Source organism: Meleagris gallopavo, chromosome 1, assembly GCF_905368555.1.
Source record: "Meleagris gallopavo chromosome 1, MGAL_WU_HG_1.1, whole genome shotgun sequence".
NCBI classification, from domain to species: domain Eukaryota; kingdom Metazoa; phylum Chordata; class Aves; order Galliformes; family Phasianidae; genus Meleagris; species Meleagris gallopavo.
In genome coordinates, this window is record NC_139404.1 from 82,651,998 (window position 1) to 82,670,706 (window position 18,709).

Below are 18,709 nucleotides of genomic sequence, written 5' to 3' on the forward strand. Positions count from 1 at the left end.
TGCCCAGCAACATGCACCTCTGGTGGAGGCCCACCAGGCCACAACATGCCTTAACTGTCTTATGCCATGCTTCAATGTATCAGTTTTGCCTTACTGGCGCCCTGGTTCCTCAAGCCACACAAAAAAATAGTTGAGCCATGCTATGTATGCATCACCACTTTCGTCAGATACAGCCATCTCCTGAGTTTTCAGTCTCACTCTTCTCCCCATTCATCTGCTGGTCACACTTCTAAAGATGAGGGCGTCTTCTCATTTTTACTTTCTCATTTGCCTGTGGAAAAAGAGACTAATAGAGAAAAAGCATAGTGGAAGAGATGACTTTCACCAAGCACTGGAAACATGCCTGTGAGAGAAAGGAGAAAAATCTGTCTCCTGACCTACAGGATACTCCACCATCACTGCTGTCATGAAAAGGCACTGTAGGGAAGGACATAAATAGGTGAGTGCTGCCCCCGTGGGGACAGCGGGCAAAGCCCTCTGTGGCTGTGTGGGTGCCAAAGCCTCACATAGGCTTGCTATGGGCAAATGATAGTAGCATCAGAGCACAGCTAGCAAACATCAGCTGATGCTAAGATCTGGGTTTCTAATGCAGTCAAGATCTGAAAAGTCAGCATGCAGAAAAAAAGACCTGGAAAAGTCACTGATTCACGAAGAAGCCAATATAGAGCAAGAGACTACTGTGCTATATTATTTAACCCAAAAGGAGATCATCAAAGAGAAAGAAGCCAGTTTCATCCTGATTTGTTCATCATTAGTTGAAAAACAGCAAAGAATCAAGTTGCAATGGCCCAATCTTTACTACGGGCTGTGACACAAAAGTACTGAAGCTTGTAGCGCAACAGTTCAGGAAAAAAAAATGAACGTCAGCTATTATTTTGCTTGTGAGTCTTTGATCTGACTTCACATTTGGTCTGACCTTCAGTTCTTATTTATAGCATCCTTAGCAATTATCAAGTACCAAGACACAACTAGAAGCTACAAGGTCAGCTCTAAGGGTCTGGAAAAGCAGCCAAACTTGAACACTTAAACCACCCTGACTTTGGCATCTCATGAAAACTAGCTTCACACTAGACTGCCAGAAACATTTTCTATCAGCAGTGCTATAAATTCTCCAGTGGATTTTTATCTGGTATTTTTTTCTTTGGCTTTGGAGTCAGAGGGAACACAGTTCCTTAAGAATCTTCAGCTTCCTCAAAACTACCTGTAGAACTCTCAGCATCAGATCTGTGCTCTGCAAAAAGCAAAATAAAGACTATTTGCAGCTTAGTTCCAGGACAGCCAACAGGTGTTATCACAGGAAAGGCCTGTGGTTAGCCTGTAACTAACAGCAATAACACCCAAACAGGCGTGACCACCTTAACGCACAGAGTGCATACTGCTGAAGAACATTTCAGCTAAATAATGATTTTGTTACAGATCTGTCTTCAAGCTCATGAAAACTTTCCCGTCTTAAGTGTAAACTTCTTGTCCTTAAGCAAAAGTATATCCAAAAGTAGGAAGCAACGTGTGAGATTCCCTGAAAGTTATTCTCTCAGGAAATCTGTGTGTCATGAGCATGCCATACCTCCAAGCAAGCCACAATCGTTACATTTATTTTTGATTACAAATACTATTGAAGGCTGTATCATGTACCTTTGGGATTAAAATGGGTGGTTAATTCTCCAGATGAACAACTCTCCAAACAGATAATAGCTACAGCAAAATATCTGGAACAATCCTCCAGAGCTTCCTTGCACTCTGAAACAAGTTATATAGAACTAGTGAAGAAACCATAAAGGTGCAAAGAAAGATGATCTGCCCAAACACAGTACTTAGGAAGGGTATGTATTGCTGCATTGTTAGAAAATGAGTTAGTAGCAAATATAAGCCCTAAAGGACTGTATGCCACTGAAGATGGGGACTGCTGGTTTACCTGTAACAATTCTACTGTTCTCTACATGGATTGGGTCAAATCCACAGGGGATGAGATTGTTATAGGCAAATAACTATAACAGAATATTACAAAACCAACCTATATTATTATGGGTTCTGTTGATGATAATATCAGGATAGCATTGCATTGTTGAATGGAACCTCCCAGCTGACTTGGCACAAAGCAAAAACAAACATGCTTATTTATCGATAACAAAGATAAAATTATGTAGCTAGCACTGTCCCCAAATCCCCCATTGGATGTAGCTAAATAAACATTTAAAAGCATAAATAATTTTACCTGTGTTATAATAAGAATGAAGACCACATTAGTTGCTAGGTAGCAAGACAATTTAAAAAAGCACAACAATCAGAATGATCAGAGCTGGACAACATATTTCATACTTTCATCACACATTAAAGTTACGAAAATCTGCCACGCTGACAGGAAAATAAAATCATCCTGAGTCCATTGGAAAAATTTCTTAAAAAAAAAAAAAACAACCAACCTACCCCAAAACAAAACCACCTAGGCTGATTTGTCAAGAGGCATAGGATAGACAGTCCCAGTGCTTGTTATCTGCATGATTTTCCTTATCAAGTATCAGCATCTTCCAGAAAAGCGGTAAGTATTCTGGAAGAATATTTTACAGAAGAATGTGGGAAAAAAGCCCAATTCACCAAATGACATTTGAAGTGCTCCATAAAGTAAAACCATGCCATTTAATCAGGCTCCAAGCCCAGACCAAGTGGCAGAAATTGGAGGAGACTTCATACCTTAGAACTTCTGGAAAAGATGAAAAGAGCATAACAGAAAAGCAAATAGTATGGGATGTGAAAATGGTACAGAACGGTAACTTTGTAAAAGCCAATAAAAAGGTTAGAAATAATATAGCTGAAGTACAGTATTGTACAGTACAATGCTGTTACACAAATAAAGATAAAAATCATAGGTTTGCTCTCAATTCTCTTTGTTGAGACAAAAAGCTGCTCTCCATACAAGGCATGGAAGTGTTATTTACTGATCCAATCTGAGCCATGAAGTAAAGATCTTTTAAACCTACTTCTAAAGAATGTGCATTGGTTCCTGCAGGAGACAGCTGTTCTGCCCTTAGCAATGGACCAGCAATGCAGCTCTTCTGTTTGCATACATGATATGTGCAAAACATACAGCCTGCTTCCATACCTGCACAATAAGTACATCTCAAGGTCTTAGTTGGATCTCAAAAATCACGTTCTAAAATTGTAAGAGATCAGAAAATGCATTACAGTACCTAACCGTACATGTCTGCATAGGTACTGAATGTGAGCAGTGTGCTTTCCATGCAGGAATCAATCAGGAACACCAAGGATATCTAGAAGCATGTCTGAGTTGCTGATCAAGTACACTAATTTAAATCAAAACTCAGAAAGACTATCAAGGCAGCAATGTTTTATGAACTGGGATATGGGCTACCTGAAAAAAGTGTTTTCATGAAACTAAGATTACGTTGAGAAGAGCTGCACATCTATTTCCAAAATTTTATCTTTGTACTTCAGAGAATTCTTTTATTTTTGACCTACCAAGCACTGCTCAAATCTGCTTCCCAGGAAGGAAAAAAAAACTTCAAAAATCATAAATGCTTCATTGTTAAATGATCAGGTCTCATTCCACTCTACTACCGCTTTCAAACTCTGTGATTCACTCATCTGGCACTGCTGCTGATTTCTACCCAGAGGTAAGTTATCTAATATTCAAAGCTTATTTCATTCAGCAAATCAATATGACTGCACTGATTAGGAACAGAGCTGAAACCCTTCCAAGCAAGTAAAGTGAGGTCTGAGAGATTTCCTAAAAAGCAAGTAACCTAGATAAATGCAGCCCTTGCCACCTCAGAGACACAGGCATATAAACATAGGATGACCTGACTAGAATTTATTCCCAAAGTGTGGCACCTGCCTTCATTTCCAATCCCCCAGAAAAAAAGAAAAAAAAAGACAAAAAATAAGCCTGACCATCTGGCCTTAGCTTAGCATTAAAACTTCCCTCAGAAATTGTGTAACTCTCCAGCTAACACAAGCCAGAACTGATTCGGTCTAAAAGGAAAGAAAAATAAGATTCATGAAAGACTTGGAGGAGTTACTATAATTCTCCGGTTTCATCAAAAGCAGAAAGAGACAGATTCTGAACAAAGAATTGTAGCATCCACCTGCTGGTCTTCACACACCTGTTCCAAGAGAGAAGCAAAGTAGTTGCTTTCACACAGACAGATCTGATGTCTGAATAGCCTGTGTTTACTCCCTACAACCTTGCACAGTCATGAAGTTCTAAGACACCGTTTTGGTTTTGCACTGAACAAAACAAGCCAGCTTATCCCACATGCTGCAGCCCTCTACCGCTCCTCTGGGGAAGCAGAAGAAAGGTCTCACTGTCCAGAAAATCTGAGCAATGTTCAGCAGCATTATGTACGCTCATTTCCTTTCCCTTGAATTCAGCTGCGCCTTTGAGTCCCACTTTAAATAGCACCTTACCTTTCTCATGGCCTAACAGTTGCCATCATTCAACTGAGGTCTGCAGAATTCCTCCTGTTTCTGTTCTTTATAAATCAATCCCTACAGTACTGCTGTTTAAAGTTCTTTACTGGGAAACACAGTTATTTCTGCAGCAAAGCAATTTTTTCTGCACTTTACTTTTCATCTCCCCATTAATCTTTTCAACAGGAAGAACACCATAAATATTTGAGTGACTCAGTTTGTTGTTCCACCAAGCGTGCTCATGTCCTCTGCAGCCCTAACACTGGAGCACCAAGCCCACTCCATCTGCTGAGAACAAAATAGGCTGCAGGGAGGGCTGGAATAGCAGAAACACAGCCATCTGGGTTAATCAGAATCATTTACAAGGTTACTCGCAGTTGAGAAGGAGGGAAACCAACAGGTGAGCATAATAAAATAGTACACTCCAAGCTGTCCATTAGAAAAGTACATTACCTCTGTCACTTAAGATAGATGCCAGGTTATGTAATAATGTCTGCCAACATAAAGTCAGTCTGAAGTTTATTTTAGCTAATAGTCTAGTCACAAACTAAAGGAAAAGATTCAGCTGTGTGTGCATTCCGGTTCTAGCTCTTCCACTGGCTGACTGGAAGGCTTTAGCTAAGTGACTTTAACAGCACAAACTCAAAGAAAACCACATTCTATCAGCATAGCACTAATGACTCATTAGCACCAGTGCCAAAGGCAATAAACTTACCTGTCACTTAAAGCAGAGAAGTTCCTTATGCTCAGTCCTATACAACACCCAGCACAACAGCACGTAAGTCATTCGCTGCAGCTTTTAGATACTCCTGTAAGTCAGATAATCAACCAGACTAGATGCATATCTCCTTAAAGGTTAAAACAGACAAGCAACACCTGCTCCTAGAAGTGGTGGAACACAAAGGAGTGCTGCAGCTATCACAGTATCCAGTCAGTTTTGACTTTCCACTTCCTAAATGGAGATAAGCAGCTGTTTAAGGTTGTGATACAATTCAAACGTGACACTGGAAGTCATGCTCTGGTCTGCAGCAGGAAATTAAGTTCTCCGTGACTGTTTAGGCCTTTCCTATATATAGGAAGATACACTGAATGGGATTGCTGACCCGTTTAAGGTATTAAGGGGGTGCACAGACCCATGGGCTCTGAACAGACTTCCTAATATTACTATAAATTAAATAACAAGAGGATCACACTATATAAGTGCACATTCTTATAGAGAAGCTAAATTTAGAAGTACACAAAGTACAGGCCTCGTGAGGACTCAGCTTGACTTCTTGTGACATAGCTACATGATACGCCAGGATGCTTCATCTCTACTGTCAGGAAGAAACCAAGCCCAAAAAAAAGGCTGAAACTCTAAACACATCCAACCTTCACGTAAACTCCTGAAGACAACAGATGTGTCCATCAGCAGAGGCAGCAAAGCCAAGAGAGTTGAGTTAATCTAAGTACCTAGCAGAGATGAACAACTTCAGCAGAAAGGAGGGCCCCTTACTGAAAAGAGCATCAGATAGAGAACAGGTTTTGGGGATTCAGTCCCTGGCTCTCTGGTGTTTCAATTTCCCTTCTGAGTTTCAGTTTCGTAGCCTGTAAAGTAGGAACACTAACACTGACTTCCTTGGTAATGCATTGAAACATGCCACATCCTAAATATGTTTTTGGAACATATAATACCAAAGAATGAGGTGAAGTACAAGGGATGCAAGGGATCGTTATTAAGAAAAGATAAAAGAAAAATAAAATGACTGAAGAAAAAAGACTGAGGAAAAAAACCTTACTGGCCACTGAAATAGCAAGAAGTCTCTTACACTAGGAAGCAATGTGCCAAAACCAGGAAAGCGGAATAAATGATCTAGTCATAGCTCTCAGCTCAGTATTTATAATGCACTAACATCATGACAGTTTTCACCTTGAAAAAGTGTCTAATGTGAAAGATGTTACGTGAAAAACAGATCAACACAACAATATCAGTAAATTCTTGTTCCAAGCATAGTGTAAGGACATTACCAAAAGACGACACTGAAAAACAGAAGGGAACAGAACCAATTTAAAAAAACTGTTAAGGAAGTAAAACTGACATAGTTATTTTTAGTACTAGAAGACAGGGATAACAATCTCAAAGATACTCAGAGAAGCAATGGTTCCCACTAGAACAGTGATTCACTTTCATGTAGTAACTTCAGAGACTAGGAAACAGGTCCCAGACTAAAACGGGATGGTGACCCAAGGGGTCCAGTGCCACATCTAATACTGGGGACCAAACCATTGCATAAACCATCAGCAGCTTGTGATGTGAGCATGAACACATCAGTCCCTTCTTTGAGTCTGGAGACTACTGTCATATATTCAGGTGAATAATTATATCTTCACTGCAGTATACACATCCCTATTTAAAAGATCTTCCCTGTATCCAACGCAGCTTTCCCTTCCCTTACTTCAGTACTTCATTTTCCTTTTCCAGACCTTAGAAGGGGTCCTAAATAACTCTCCTTTCTTAGTATATCTACAAAACTGTTGTCTTTTCTCATCTGCCATTTTTTCTAGTCTGACATACAGAGCACTTTCTATCTTGTCTATAAATAAAACTTTCCAGGTCCATCATCAATTTTCTTTCTTTCCTGTGAACCCCTTCCAGCTTCTCAGTGCTCCCTCAACAAGAAGCAAACTGTAGCTCACCGGTATCACCACAGCAGCCATGCTCAGTCAACAGCTCTGCAATAACATCCTGCCAGCTTATAACGCTGGTAATGTTCTTCCTTTGATACCTTAAGGCTGAAATTCATCAAGGTTCCCCTTATATCAAAGCAGTCACACATGTCCCAGTCAACATTGCTTGGAAGAAGTTCAGAGCCCAGGAAGTACCAAACACTGGCACGATTGCTCATGTCAGCACAGCCTGGAGAACAGTCTTAGTGCTTCTGTTGTTTTCAAGGATATCAGTAATGTCCAGCCAGAAGGGCCTGCTGAGATTTGCCATTCCTCCTCCTGCCCACTTGGTGTTTCCAGGGAGGAGCCCCCATGAATGTAGCTCTTCAAGGCTTTGGCAGGGGCAATAATACTGTGACTGTTTTACAGTTCCTTGCAATCTGCTACCCAGGAAGCTGTGTTTGTCATTCAAAGAAAAAAAGAAAGAAAAAAGGTGTGATTCCATCAGTAGCTATTCCCTCAAAATCGAGTCAATTTTACAGCCTGTTGGCTCACAAAGGTACACACAGCAGTCGATGTCTATATTGCAATAAAGAAGTTAGCACAAGAGCATGTTTATTTCAGTACTGTTCTATTTTGTTCAGGTTTTACTACTTAGGAATGCGAGTTAATAGCATCTCCAGAGTGATACTTTGCCGTTTACTCTGCTTCCCTACTATGCTATGGCAATAAGCACACAGCTCAGGACATGTGGCATGGCTCAGAGCAGGAGAAGCAGTCTCACATCCACTCCAGGTGCTTCGACCCAGCCAGCCACAGCCAGCTTCTTTCCAAACACTGCATAGCCACATTAGCACAGAGTCCCAATTTAATTTGTTTTGGAAAAAACAGTGCTACTAGCTTGTGCTGAGCATGTGCAACTCAGATATGCACTCAGAGCAGTGGTGAACAAACACAGCATGCAATACAGTAGGCAGTAGTATCTACCTTCTTCCCTTCTGGAGAGCACGAACAACATCTCCCCTCCCACTAAGAGAAAATCAGTGCTTTTATGCCTTCTACTCCACAGTATCTGAAGATTAATCCAGCTCTGGTAACCTGTTTGGTTTCATGGTTTTTTTTTTTCTGCTTTTACATTATCGTAATGGAGCTACGTCACTCTGCAAGGGGAAAGATTCATAACACAAATGAACTCTGCAAAAGAGATGACTGGGAACGAAGAACAACAGAGGTCTGTAAAATATTGAAGTCAGTGGAGATTGTGTGTGTAAAAGACAACTTGGCAATGTTTTCCAGTACAAGGATTAGCAGATATCAAAAGAAACTGGCAGTAGAAAAGTTGGAAACAATCCAGAGGAGATGGCTCTTTGTTCTATACACATGTAACTTCAACTACACTGCACAGGCTTCTCTAAATGGTACAAGTACATGTGGGTTCAGGATGAGATCAGACAAATTCAAAGAGAAATCAGTTACCAGAATCTTGGCTGGGTCTGAGTGAGTAGTCAGAGGAATGTGTATTTTTAATGCTGTCCTGTACTTCACATTTGGTCATTGTCAGAAACTGGTGCTGTATTAGATACACATTTGACAGCTGTTTCTATATTCTGCCAGATTTGGGCTTAACAGCTTTAGCAGGTATTCAGCTGGCATACAAAAAGGGTAGCCTGTACGCTACAAAGACAAAGACAAAGAAAAGCTATGAATTCACAGCATAGGCCATTGTGCATTACCACTACAGCACAAAAGTGAAGTATCAGACCCCTCTGTACAGAAGGATGGTAGGAATTTACGGCTGATTGTTCCTCCCTCCCCTCCATTGCACCATTTATCCACTGCAAATCTAGCATTGCCTTCAGATACTCTGTATATCCTTCAGAATGGCTCCCTTGATGGACAAAATAACAAGGTGAGGTCTTAAAGGGGGGGGAAGAAAAAATAAAGCAAATGTTTGCTCTGTAACTTTGGATTAAATTAGTTTTAAAGGTTCTTTGGCATTCAAATGACTTCCATACCTTAATACTGACATCCTGATGTCAATTCCAGACTCAACTGATTTACTTCTTCAGTACAACCGAGCAATCACTAATATACCGGGCTCGTTCTATTAGAATAACACTGTACCATTTCACAGCTTATTACATGACATTTTCCCCAAAAGATCTCTGTATTTAATTTCTAGGCAGAAGATTGATTGCTCCAAAGCACTGAAGCTTATTAAAGTATACATGCATGGGCATTTCATTGCCTTCCAAATCAGAGCTGAAACTTTTTCCTAAATTGGTCCTACATCTGCTTAGGAAACACTACAGATTGAAAATTTGGTACTAGTAGAATTCCTCAATGTCACATCCCATGTGAAAAATAGAATTTTATTCTAACCATGACCTCTGTGGAAGTGGAAAATAAACTATTTCATATACAGCGTTCTTATATTAAGAAATATTTTTGTGAAGGCATAGAAACCTTTATTCTCTGAACAACACTGTCAAGTGACAAATTGAAAGAGACTAAATGTTCCACCACACAGCACCAGAGTATTCTCAGTTGCCTAAGCAACTTCTGTCAGTTAAGCTGCACTTCATCCATGAGCTGTGCCACATTTTTCCATGCCAGACTGGCTTGCGTCCACTTCAGCTTTGTGCTGGCAGTGCTTTGTCCCTTCCCTCTTTGTTTCCAAGGCCTGAGATTCTGTGGTCTGGGTAGTATGTCTTATTGCAGAGAACATAGTTAACAAAGGAAAACAATCAGGAAAAGAGCACATTCATAAAAATAGTGGGTTACAGAGCTGAATATGCCTCACTATCAAGAAAAAAGACCTTCAGCTAACAATCCCTCCTTGCAAGTTTGACCCTGTAACTCTGAAAGCAATGCACTCAGCCAGACCAAGTTCTCAGAAGCAGTGCCAAATTGCCAGGCTTTAATGCAGCTACAGGAGACGTACATTACAGCTTGCAAACCTGTCTGCACTTTCATCATTAATCTTACTTTTAAGTCTTCACATTCAAGTGCTCCTCATCCTTTCCCCACCTACAAGAGATTGCCTGCTACAAATGTGTCTTGGCTGTATCATGCAAGATTTGCCAAATAAACTTTTCTCCCCTAGGCTTCTGAATTATATATTAAGATGAAAGAAAAATATATTAAAAAAAAAAGGCTTAGTGTGTCTAACAACAGGTAATTAAGCACTTCAGAAGCATTCACACTTGCTCACAGCCTCTCCCACAAGATCAGGTACAAGTCAGAAAGCGTTTCCCACGGTGAAGTCAGAGGAAACCTAAGAGAAGCGAAGGCTGAGGCAGGACAGAGCCCTGCTTCCCCTGAGCACGTTACACTGCAGCAGCAGTCATGTGCTGGGCTGTCAGCTGGCACTCTGCCATTGCACAGCATGGCCTTCACCCAGGAGGCATGGGCAGCAAGAAGGCAACAGAAGCAGGAGAAAAAAGCCTTGCAGCTGTGCCTTCATTGTGCAGGCTGTGTGTATGCCATCAGTTGTTCTTTATCTCCCAAGATTAAATGAAAGGAAAAGAAGCAAGGTTTTACAAGTGATGTGCAAGCCATAATTACGTAACTGCTCCAAATGGTTAGCAAAACCATTCCCAGATACAGTGATCCAGAGCATTTCTTCAGACCAGCAGCCTGCTCTGCCTGATAGAATATCTTTTCTGAGGTTGTACAGCTTCCACTTGTGTCAGTGTGAAGCAACACTATCAATACCACAGCTGCATAACTGCTTTCTGTCCCTGCCCCCAGGCAGGTGGTATGGAAGCAGGTTCCGGGCTGCCTTATCCCTTGCAAAATCCTCCTGCTTAAAAACCTGTAATATAATACTGATTTAACACGGAGAATGGCTCTTTCCCTGCATATGGCAGGCTGCAGTAATTTCATGGGTCTCAACATAATCAGCCTCAAACACAACACCAAGCAGGAGCTATTGAATTTAATCATTGTATGACTGTGCTTGGAAGACAGGTTGTTTCTGATGCCCGCTATCGTGAAATCTGATGCCCGCTAGGTGCATTCATTTTGCTGGCACGCTAAAGGACTGGTTTACTTGGGACTGGAATATCTTCACAAAAATAGCAAGATGCACACATGCATAAAGATTTAGTAGTAGGTGAAGTTGTACACCAGCCCTAATGGTGGAATTTTCTTCTGAGGGGGAGGAAGTATCAACCGAGAGGGGAAAGCTCTCCATTGGCCATCCAGAACCCCCAGGAAAGGGCCCCCAAATCATCATCCTGCCCAGGTGCCCCTCCAGTTTAACAGGTCATTCATCCCTAGTAACTGTAATTTCCAGCAAGAGCAACTCATCAGCTGTGGGCTGTCCCTGCACTGTGCTGATAGAGCACCTGAGGAGCAAGCACAAGTGCTGCACATCAATTCTATGGATGCATCAAATTGGGTGCCCTAATGTAAAGCAAGGGCTAGAACCTGTCGGCGATGCTCACAACAGCAACATTCCCCTCAGGATGTGCAACACTATGAGATTATCACTAACAAGGGGAAAGACACCACTGCCCAGAAGCAGTGAAAAAGGCAGCCCTGTCAGCCTGAGCATCAAGGCACAGAGCTGCACTTATGAGATGGATTGCAGAGCCACAAGGAGAAGGCCCCTGGCAGTACAAGAGCTTGAGGCACCCAGCACACCGTGCAACAATCATGCTGAACTGTGACCTATAAAACAAGAAGATCCAGCTGGAGCCACAGCCTGTGATACAAGGAGGGCTGTTTAGTTGTTAAATACAACCTGCAGAGCACACAGAGGTGGAAGGAGGAGATGCATTTGCAGTACCTACAGCTACCTCTAGTTTGATATCAGATGCTTTATGATGCAGCTTACGCCACACTGCGTTGCTAAACCACACTGCTGCCTACAGTCAGTAAATGATTGCTAAAATAAATCAGAAAAGTGATGGCTTAGCCTTCTCAGTTTTGGCACTGGAAAACTGTCAGAAAATCTTTGTCTCTGCTGTATCCATGCAATAGATTTGTTGGAGGGAGCTATCACATATGCCCTCAGCTACGTGCTGTGTTTCAGAGGAGCCACCTGCTGTGTGGCCCTGCTGTCAGTGTGCCATGAGGACTGAGAATGCTCAGGAGGCTCCCCACTGCCAGCATTCTCCAAGGACTCTGAATCACCTGCTGTGCTGCTGCAGTACCTGCATGATAAACACTCTATCAGACCCCAAGCAGAATTCTTTAGAATAGGGAATGCTGCACTGCCTGCAGCGCAGTTCTGTGCTCCTGGCTCCTTGTTCTCAGGACATGCCGCACAGAGGGGTGTGAGTTGTCCTCAGAAAACTGGCACTGTACCATCCAGCAGGGCAGAAGGGGTGGCTGCTGCAAAAATGATGCTGTGAAACACAGGTGGGTCACTTAACCTGCTGCCCCCCACTTAACTTTCAGTCTGAGTGGAAATGGAGACTAAGATGATCAGGTAGCAAAACTTCAGCTCTGCATTTTGACATAATCAGATTCAATTCCCAAAGTCTCTGCGTGACCTTTGAAAGTCTGTTCAAGGGATTTTCTGCAATGTATTCAGACACCTCAAATTACAGAAAGGCTTTCAGCTGAATTTCCAAAATACCCAGGTCTCCAACTCAATGATTTTAATGCAGGAAGGGATTTGAAGAACAGAACAAAACACAAATCTATAAGCCACCTGTCTGAATAGCTTTGAAAAATCAGACAGCGTGTGTGCTTCACTCATTTTCCCAGCCACAAAACAAGGGACAGAGCACATTCCTACCTCACAGACGCAGAACATATGCTATAATACAACATATGCTATGATACTCACCATGTCTCGCAGTGAGAATTCAGTATCTTGAATCAATTCCCACTCCCCAAGTCTGGAAGCAAGGCAGGAATAGAATTTCACTGGAGTGGTTGAATCCCCTAGTGAGCCTAATTACTTATTTGAATTAAGCATGAAAAGTACCCAGCTTATTCAGTGCATGCTCCACTTAAAAATACCAGCAACATAACAAAAGTAACCAAAAGTAGTAGCTGTAGCCCACAAAGAACATCACTCCTCAATTCAGCCATCCACAGAAGAACAAAGAAAATAGTCCACCACTTTAATATCTTCCTTCAAACAGCTTCTCTTCCACAAAGAACAGCCTAATTAAGACCCTATTTATCTGCAAAAAACAATCCTTCAGTTAGGAAAGGCAAAACGCATACTAACTGCTACTCAGTAAGATGGAAGTTCCCGCTGATTTCATAAACAAGAAGATGAAATGCCAATGGAATAGCAGACCACAGTTCAGAAGCTTCTGACATGGAGGACTCCCACATACTACAACAAACAGAAAAGTCATGGGCATTCCTGGATATCAGGCTAGCACATTTCACAATATCTTAAAATCGACGCATTTACCTATACACCTCATCATGGCTTGTGCCCTTTAGAATCTCAGGATCTTTCCTCTACACATTGTAAATTCTGATGATTGGGGAAAATAAGCACATGTAAGCCAATGTGGCTTTCCAGGAGCAAACCTTACGCTGCTCAGTAACCAAATCCTTTCCCCATACTAAGAGTAGGTGAACCCAACCACTCATGCTTCGGGCTCATTTCAGACTAGGTAGCAATGCAAACAAGAACTCACAGTATCGGGTCCTCTAAAGGTCATCTAGTCACACTCCCCTTCAGTGAACAGAGATACCAGCAACTAAATCAGGTTGCTCAGAGCCCCATCCAGCCTGACCTTGAATATCTCCAGAGACAGGGTATCCATCACCTCTCTGGGCAATCTAGAACTCACAGAAGACTTGCAGTGCATCTGAAACACACCTACTGGAGAGACTGAGCTCACAAGGGGCACTTTTTATATCCCACTCAAACAGTGGTGCAGCTCATAGGAACGTGACAGCGAGCCATTTTTTAAGCTTCTCACTGTGCCACCAGTCCCAGTGAAAGAGACCACTCCTTCCACACATGGATGGAACTATTCCTCTTGCTGATTAAAGCACCATTATAATCTCTAAACATGCTAGAGGATGCCCAGCCAGAAAGGCTTGGTGAGATCATTTTGTTGGGCTTTTGATGGGCTGACAGTCTGCTCCACAGTGAAAACACACCCTACTGAGCAAGACAGCATTATTCAGAATCATTTGTCCAGGTGTGACAAACTGCACAATAACAGGAAATTACATCCATTAAGGTATGCATGCAGGCAGCATTTTCATTGCTTAGAGCAATTAAAATGATGTATAACATCCATCTCCTGCTGCCCACAAAGAAGCACAGCTTCTCTTCAGGAGCTCAGATAAGCCAAAACAGCAAATGACACTTGCGTCCCTATGAAGCCAATTCTGCTGCAAAACCTGGTATCTCAATGCACAGGCAGCCCCATTAATTTCATTACAGCTACTGAAGGAGCAAACAAAGTAGACATTTGCTCTCAACAGTAGCTCTGAAGAGGAGATCTTCCATTACATTTACCCTTCCATTATTGCTCTACATCATGAGATACACTCTGTACCAGGAAGGACGAACTTCTCTCTGTTCCACATCTTGCATCCAGACTCCTGGTATCAGTGCCCAAGCACATGCCGTTGTTCATCTCGCATGCTACCATTGTGCTTGGTGTCATTTAAGCACTGCAGTAATAAGACATCATGCCTTTCTCCCAGGAAAATGCCAGTCCTGGAGGTGATCTGAACACCTCATGTCTGGCATAAAAAAAATTGAAGAAGTCAGGAACATGCAGTCCAGCATTGCCTTCACAGAGATGTGTGAGACCAGGCATGTATGGCCTATAGGCAGTTGCACACTGCTCTCATTTGTCATAGAGAAAGCCAGTCTGTGACCATACAGGTAGTTAAGTCCATACTAAATTACACAGGGACCTGCAGCAGCTTGGAGAATATTTTTATTGTAGATACATTTCATCTCTGACTAACAGAGAATAAAGACAGAGCTGCAGCTGGACCCCAGCCTGGCACCAGCTGGAGAGGCAGTTGGCAGCCACAAGCAGAACAGAACTTATACTAGCTGAGGGCTGCTCCTGCAGCACCTCTCCAGCCCCCTTCTCACCAGCCCAGGCTGCTCCACTGCCCTCCTCAACAGTTTGGAGCCAAGTGACAAGCGACCAAGTGACCCATGCCAGCAGGGTGCTGGCTGCTAGCATAGAGATGGACAGCCAGAAAATTACTGCAGGCCACAGTGTGAACAGCAAAGAGTGAAATTACCCTGGAGAATCCAGACTATTTAAACACAAGCCTTGACCAGCTGCTCCTTCATTAACTGTGAAGGCATCTACATTGCACATCCCAAAAAATCTAGAGAAAGCAAGAAAATAGAGTTAACCTATGGACAGGTGACACTACTCTGCTCAGCTTCCATTCCCAGCCCAAGACCCACCTACCAAACCCTTGTATATTCCTCTACTCAGTTCTCACAAAAATAAGATTAGTTTGATTTGGAAAGGAGATTATCGAGGACTAAACCACTTGAAGGCATTTCTTTCTGCCTCTGCCAGATTTTCCATCTCTCTTCTTCAGTATACAAGACTGACTATGTCTGTGAGACCAACACTAATATTTCATTAAATTTTTAATAATCACTCCGAGTACAATACGCATTGATATTAAAAGAGAGCACTTTTTGAGTCTTCAACAAGCACCAGTTTGCCTGGTAAGAAAAGTTTAATACTAGAAAGCACAAAAAGAAAAGATAATGCATGGAAATAATAGATAGCAAGAAACAAGACATATCACTGAGAACCATAACCACCCTAGTTTCACAACACCAGGATCCATTCTGTTCTGTGTATATCTATTATTTCTGTAGAATGAGTTTCACTTCAAGTGTGAAAGATTTATAGTTCAATGTGCTTATTTGCAGGAACATATTTGGGTTTCACTGACCGAATGGTGGGACAACCATGCATTTTCCTGAAAAATTCATTGGAAAAGAAAACACTGCCTGCCTCAGTTTCCTAACTGTGGTTTTTCAAACGTTAACTTTGACACCTTTGATCTGCAGAGTAGGAAGGAAAGCAAAGAGAGGGAAGTTATTTTGAGACACCTAACACATCTTCTCAGCACACAGCATTAACATTTATATTCACGTGGCTAAATACTTTGACAACTTATGATACAGAGCCTCAAAGACTTACTTCACTTAGGTCTTTATTATTATTATTTACACTTTATTTCATATTGCTATTTCCTTGCAGCAAAGCCTTCTCCTCTGCCTCAATTTACTCTTTCACTGCCCTCGTCTTCTCTGCTGCACAACTATGCTGCTGCTCCTATCTCTATTTAGGCTTGCAGCAACACCTTGTTTAGCTAGATCTCACTGAGCACAGCATTGCCCATTTGTACTATCAGGAGGTAGGATCAAGAATTCAGGAAATGGCACTTTTCTACCACAGTACTAAAACATGTGCAAGTACTGAAGCACTGTGAACAGAAGGGAAAACTGAGAAGTAAAAAATGACAATTTGCTGTCAGAAATAGTACAACTGTAGCATATGCTTTTGATTAAGCTCATATCAGTTTATTAGGAGTAGAGGAGTAAACCTAGACTGACAGGGAATAGCCTAAGGGACATCCTTTGACATATGGCATCACGCTTGACAATAAAACTGGAGAGAGTTGGCTAGAAGGGGGCTACCATCGCTCAACGCCCTGCATCGTTATTTTATTCTTTTCTATTTTTCACATCCACTCAATGAGGTCTTCCTAGCTGTACCACATCTCAAATTTGATGTTGGTTCAAAAAGACGGGGTAGGAAGCCAAACCCCAGGTGTCCAAGTGATTTAAGTTAACGCAACTACTGAAAGAAGTGTACCTTATCCCCAGCAAAGTCAATCTGCTTACAGATACCTTTGAGAGGACCAGCTTTTCAAACCCATAGCATACCACAGTTCTGTGACCTTCAACAACACAGTGCTTGTACCACTGTAACATGATGGAAAGTGCAGCAGTGGCAGCAGAGTAGCAAAGTCCTAAGCTGCAGCAAGTGAACACTTGCTCAAATGCAGCAGCTGTAGGCACAGAAACAAAGAAAAGAACCTGCTTACCCTTAGAATGCCTCAGGTACACAAGGATCTTCAGCAAGATACCCTTGCCTCCACTGCCAACCCTTTTTTCATTTATGAGGTCTGGGATCCTGGCTCCACCCTTCTGGTCAATCAGGAGCATTGCTTGCACCTGAGCTCCCCTGGATTGGCCCTGCCTTCCTACCAGGTGCTCAATCACTGCTTCAAGCCATCACTCAGCATTTCTGCTACACTGCTGGAGAGCCTGCAGAAGAAATTTGGTCAGGATTAGGCACAGCAGCTGAAGTTTTAAGTGACAGAGAATGCAACACCATCAATCAGCTTTATTCTTTTATTCCAGATGCAGAAAATGTTAAGCTATGTAGCTTCCAAACTGCAAGTTAGAACTGCCCCTATCACATTTTCTAACCAAAATTCTACTGACAGATATTTATTTATTTTTTTAACCATTAAGCCTTTTCTAAAGGTTTGAAGAACTTTTTAAAAGGTTTTTAAAGGTTTAAACCTGATTAAACTGAATCAGCATATCTGATTCGTTCCCTTTCTGTCATGGAGCTCATCACTACATAGAGCCAGAGTGCTTTTGCAGAGGAGACAACTACAAAAAAGATTCTTAGGTCTCTACTCACAAAACAAGCACATTTGGTAGAGGCACCAGGCTGCTTTATTACATATATAGTGGAAAGACTGAATTTTTAAAGCATCTACTTATCACCAACTTTTTAAAAAGCCTTCTTCATTCCAGAGGTAGCTGCCATCTGAGGTACTGAGTCATTCACCACCTTTTAGTTTTTCCAAACACTGTAGGGTCACAGAAGGGAAGAGCTAACACCCAATTACCCAATAACACTGGCAATAACATATCAGTCTTCCAGCCAAGATCTCCCTGATGGATGACATGTCCCAGGAACTGTTCCATTATTTTAGATAGTTACTTGGAATCTATGGCCAGATGGCAATTGCAGGATAATAGTTGGCAAACTTGTACGTGTCTTCACTCTTTTCAAGGCAGAGAAAGACAGTTTCCAGAAATAGTCAGAGTGATAAGAATAGCAGGAATGAGTATGAGAAGACATTTTCTAATGGCTGCCTGCCTTCGCTATGTGTTTGCCACAAAAATCAATGTAGGAATCTTTGTCAAGTTGCCTGTTTGCATTCTGGCTGTGCTCTTTTAGCAATTATACTTAACATCTAATTTTAAGTCTATACATTTAATGAACTACCAGAAATAACTTTGGCCATACTTACTGCAGATTTTTCCTCTACAGACATCATCCTGTGGTCTGCTTCACATCAGAGGCCTTATTAATTACCAACCTTGTTACTACAAAGAGCAGAAGCGTTATCAGCTGGGCACTGTTGCTTACTGCTGAAGTGATATCAATCACAAACAATAAAGACTTAGAGTAAATTGTGACAAATTCTACAGTCGTTTGTGGCTGAATCTTACAAGCACTCCTTTGACCCCAAAGGATATCTTCTTCTCCCATCCCATCCCTACATCATATTCTGGCATCCCAATGTAATAGCTAAAGAGGCAAGAGTAAAAGGCAATCTGCAAGGAAAGCACCAACACTAAGTAAAACCACAGGCATCTGCACTGAGTACTTTCATTGTG

At 41.9% G+C, this 18,709-nt stretch overlaps 1 long non-coding RNA gene across 1 annotated transcript in view; it reads right to left on the bottom strand.

The window, feature by feature from the left end:
• LOC104913508 (uncharacterized) overlaps window positions 1–18,416 on the bottom strand; it is a 273,998-nt gene extending 255,582 nt beyond the window's left edge. Inside the window, exons 1-2 of the long non-coding RNA XR_014886908.1 lie at window positions 18,340–18,416; window positions 17,113–17,335 (exon numbers count right to left, since the gene is read on the bottom strand). This is a non-coding gene — a long non-coding RNA (uncharacterized LOC104913508). The remainder of the gene's footprint in view (window positions 1–17,112; window positions 17,336–18,339) is intronic.
• Window positions 18,417–18,709: the final 293 nt, after the last annotated feature.